Source organism: Vigna radiata, chromosome 8 (genome assembly GCF_000741045.1).
Source record: "Vigna radiata var. radiata cultivar VC1973A chromosome 8, Vradiata_ver6, whole genome shotgun sequence".
In the NCBI taxonomy this organism is placed as follows: domain Eukaryota; kingdom Viridiplantae; phylum Streptophyta; class Magnoliopsida; order Fabales; family Fabaceae; genus Vigna; species Vigna radiata.
Genome location: NC_028358.1, coordinates 18,569,156 through 18,574,195, shown reverse-complemented (window position 1 = coordinate 18,574,195; position 5,040 = coordinate 18,569,156). Strand labels below are relative to the sequence as shown.

Genomic DNA, 5,040 nt, shown 5'->3' with positions numbered 1-5,040 from the left:
TGACACAGTAGTTCAGCAGAAAAGTAAATAACAGACTAATATTATCAATTGAGAAATTTAGGGTTTTGAAGCAGTAATTAAAACCCTAAAAAAGCTTACCAGTACATAAAATATCAGCTTTTGGATCAATAAACTGCATCAATTTGGAGGGAAATTAACTAATCAATTTGATGATCAAACCCTAAATTCTCATAAAACTTCATATAAAGTATAGATTGTGCCAACAAGTTTACAAATTTATTAAAATTTAAGGAGAAATTGTTCGAACCTCTTGCCACCAGTCCTCCTTCTTCACAGATACAGATGGAAATTCCATTCCTACAAAGTCATTCGTTTTTGAAACCATGACTTACTGTAACTTCGTCAAGCCTGAGATTTTGAAATTACTTACCGAAAATTCAAACCTAAATATCTGATGCGATAACCTTAGGTGGAATTTTAAACTCTGACACAGTAGTTCAGCAGAAAAGTAAATAACAGACTAATATTATCNTGCGATAACCTTAGGTGGAATTTTAAACTCTGACACAGTAGTTCAGCAGAAAAGTAAATAACAGACTAATATTATCATTTGAGAAATTTAGGGTTTTGATGTAGTAATAAAAACCCTAAAATAGCTTATCAGTACATAAAATATCAACTTTTGGATCAAAAAACTGCATCAATTTGGAGGGAAATTAACTAATCAATTTGATGATCAAACCCTAAATTCTCATAAAACTTCATATAAATTATAGATTGTGGCAACAATTTTACAAATCTATAAAAATTTTAGGAGAAATTGTTCGAACCTCTCGCCACTAGTCCTCCTTCTTCACAGATACAGACGGAAATTCCATTCCTGCAAAGTTATTCATTTTTGAAAGCATGACTTACTGTAACTTCGTCAAGCCTGAGTTTTTGAAATTACTTACCGAAAATTCAAACCTAACTACAAAAAAACTGTTAAGTAGTGGAGGTTTATTTTCCATTTTGGGGAGGTTTTCACCCTCCGCAAATTAAATTCCGGGGGTTTTTCAAACCCCCGCAATCGGAGTTGTCGGTATTAATTTGCAGGGGTTTTTAATGGCCCCTGGTATCCAATTTATATTGCAGAGGTCTTTTTGTTGAGGGTTTTAACCTCTTCTATTAGTGATTATTATTTTGTAGAGGTTTGAAACCTCTTTTATTTTCATCTATTTTACTGCAATGATTAACCCCGTTTTTTTCAATTTTTTTTTGGATTAATACCATATTTAATTTGACAATTATAATTTAAATGTTTTAAACTGTCTCATTTGTATTATGTAGATTGAGTTTACAAATTTATTTTGCTTATCTTACATGAAAATATTGCCATTAAGATGCTTGTAGTTTTGTCAACAATATTTATTTGTAACGAAATTCAAATACTACAATGAAGACAAAAAAGCATGACAAACTTCGATTACCAAAGTCTTGAATTATATATCATTAAAACATTCAATTCTCAAAAACACCATAGTATATAAAAGTAAGTTAAATTGAATCGTGATAACACCTAAACTCAATTACTCAAAATCCATAGGCTAAATATAGTTTCATCCTATAAGACATCGTAAACTTCCTAAATGTTGCTAGCACTAGATGATCCTATTGTACCACCCAAAGGAGACTCAGACTCATTTGCATCACCATCTTCCTGAAATGATAAAACAAAAATATTAATAATAAGGAATGCTTATAATTAAAGTATATCAGGCATAATGCTTCAACTATATTAATAACTTACTTGAGGTTGAGAATCAAAGAATGAGGTAAATTCATCAGGAATCTTTCCTTTCTTCATTATCATGTATGCTTTAAGTGTTGATTCTAAATTGTTGTACTTTTGTTTCCACTCATTAAAAGACGATGATGGGACAGTGGTAGATGAAGCAAGACTTAAATCTCAAAGTCGAAGTCTTGTATTCCTAAATGCATTAATAGGAGCATATATAAAATATATACTATCACTTCATTTTGCATAAATCGAAGCATCCTTAACAAAGTAAACAAATTGCAGAAGTGGGGAACATGTATCAATCTGAATTCCCACAATAAATACACCAAATAAAAATAGAAACACACACATCATCACCCGATGACCTCTCTGCTGCATGAATATACATCTTTTCAGAATAGTAACCTTTCTAAACAATTGCTTGTGTTAGTGCCTACAATTACAATTCCATTCTCTATAGAAACTTTTAAACTTCAACAGTATATAGCAATTACAAATACTATTTACTATCAGTACACTTTGCATACATCGAAGCAGCCTTAATAAAGTAAACAAATTGTAGAAGTGGGAACATGTATCAATCTGAATTCCCATAATAAATACACGAAATAAAAACAGAAACACAGACATCATCATCCCGATGTGACCTATCTCTGCTGAATGAATACACATCTTTACAGAATAGTAACCTACTTGGTAGACTTTCACATACAGTTATGCTTTCCTTGCTTCCAGAATAAGAACCTTAAAGAAAAGTAGTTAAGCCACAATTCCAATGAATCCTTCAGCTCACAACAAATACAGAAAAATAAAATTCAGAACAGGGTTAACATATTCAAAATGAAGATTCATTACCTTCCTAAATGATGAAGACTTGTAATTCAAAATACCCAACTTCTCCTTCCTAACCTGAAACTGAGAAGATTTAGTCATATAAATATGTGGTACATGCATTGAAAATAAATTTGAATATAAATAATCATCTGAGTTAAAGTAAACATCGAGGAACCTCCTACTACCCTCCCATCTGAGTTAAAGTGGTTTAGGAGACAAGCTGAAACTATAAGCTTACATTGCATTACTTGTAATTGGTGGATTGCTTTAGAGTAATAGGTTGAAAGGGTAAAAACTCATATCCCAAAATAATCAAAATATTAAAAAGATGCAGATTTTTCAAGTTATAAAAAGCTAGTTTATTACTTAAAAAAAGAGATTTAAGTGTCATTTTTTCTTTTATATCATGCATAGTTTTTGAGAATTATACCTTGACTTAAAACACTAAATAACCAATTATATATTAAAAAAAATCCATAAACATATTGTATCATGCGTTAGTTTCAACAAATTATGGATTCAATCATTTTGACCAACACAAATATGCCACTGCTCCAAGACTTATTCATGCCTAGCAATAACTTTTTTTTTTTTAAAACCATATAAGAGAACTAATTTTATATGCACTAAAATGAGGATGAAATCACTATGACACTGCAGGTGGATAAATAAATCAATAAAATAAGTGATGAAAGCAGAAAATGATGCCCATGATGGTGAAAGACGTGATGGACCACAAAAGAAAGAAAACATCTACATTTACAAATGCAATAAACAACTCTGTTCAAAACTAAAATCACAATTATACCTTTAATGGCTAACAAGATTGAACAACTAAATCCTGATGATGTTTCAGCATAAAAGAGTAATTATAATATAAATTTATGATTATGATTTTTCAATTGTACTTCGGTATCTATGCATCCGATACTTATATCAAATCATTATAATTTAAAAATGCAGTTATATTTTCTTGACATCTTTTATTTTTGTAACACATAAAGTTTGTGATAAGTAAAAAAAATGAAAGTTTGATTGAAATTAATATTTTTTTTTTCGTTTTTAGCACATAAAAACTGAAAATTATTTTAACATCTAAGAGTGAAAAGCAAAAACATATTCGAAAAAAAAAACGCAGATATGCAAATGGAGCAACATAGCACTTTGGATTAGTATAACTTGCATTCAAAATAGAAATAAATAACTCTTTTCGTTCAAAACCGAGTCAAGAAACTGAAGTGACGATAATTATACATAGGAAATGAAGATGAACTGACAAGAAAAAAGATACTAAGTTTCTCTAAAATAAATTTTTGTGACTTTTTGGATTGGATGCATGTGATTTGGAACAGTAACAACTACTAAAAACTGGAAGTTTACATGGTTGTAGATATGCAGTAATCATGCACAGTTGATTAAGATTTAAAAATTATGATTGGCAGTACAAATCTGTAAATAAACATAGTCCAAATATACATGGAAGAAAGACACAATTGACTGGCTAATCACGCAAATAGAAAGTATATGTTCCATTGATGCAGCAAGGTGATCAATCAAATCACCAAAAAAGAGGATCTTAAGCAAGAAGATATATATGATAGCAAATGGAAAGGAATTAATCTAACCCAATTATGAAGTGAAATCTTATTGGAACAAACATGTCCGATCAAGATTCTTTAAAAACCAACTACCATAAATTTCACAAAAATCCAGTCCCAATTCACGCCTTGGCAGTAAAGTTTGCAATCTATTTCGTAGGTTGCAACACTCTAACATGAAATGGTTCAGAATCACCTTTCAGCACATTCATACTTATTAGTCTGATAGCACTGAACATACTTATTTATTTTCCCATTGCATATAACATGAAAACAAAGTCACTGGACAACCAAACAAATCATCAATAATTAATTTCCAATACAGGCCTATATTAAGCCTAAATTATATATAAACTTAGTTAGAGAATAATCCCAAAAATATTCATTCATCTACTAAAAAAACACTTTAAACATTTCCCTTTCATTGACCGAACAGAGCACACACCACACAATTATCAACAACAATTTAAAATCAAAAGGAATGCCTATAAATTCAAAGAAAGAACCTTCTAATTCACCATTGATGTCCGGGTAGAAGAGGGTTCAGAAAAATATGAAGTTGAAGAATTAAACCTAGCCGCGAGTTGGCTTGCGCACCTGGCCTGACCGCGAGTTGGCTTTGCTGAACCTGGCCGGCAACCACACTTTGCTCAACCTAGTCGATAATCACACAGAACAAAATGCGAGTTGCTATGAAAGGAACGAAAGCACTGGACGAAACTGAAGTGAAAAATGGGGCTTGAGATTTGGGGAGAAATAGGAAGAGATATTTTGCAGGAAGGATTTCATAAAAGTTGGGAGTGCTTGAGATTTGGGGAGAAATAGGAAGAGATATTTTGCAGGAAGGATTTCATAAAAGTTGGGAGT

General features: G+C 31.2%; 1 long non-coding RNA gene across 4 annotated transcripts; it reads right to left on the bottom strand.

Moving 5' to 3' along the window:
- Positions 1 to 1,426: 1,426 nt before the first annotated feature.
- Positions 1,427 to 5,034, bottom strand: LOC106771095. 4 transcript variants are annotated; one of them, XR_001376435.1, is made up of 5 exons: positions 4,680 to 5,034; positions 2,597 to 2,656; positions 2,435 to 2,485; positions 1,751 to 1,931; positions 1,427 to 1,660 (listed from the first exon to the last, which is right to left on the bottom strand). It is a non-coding gene; the product is annotated as an uncharacterized LOC106771095 (long non-coding RNA). The 4 variants fall into 4 exon arrangements; XR_002669186.1 differs by having other exon boundaries at positions 2,597 to 2,650; XR_002669185.1 differs by lacking the exon at positions 2,435 to 2,485.
- Positions 5,035 to 5,040: the final 6 nt, after the last annotated feature.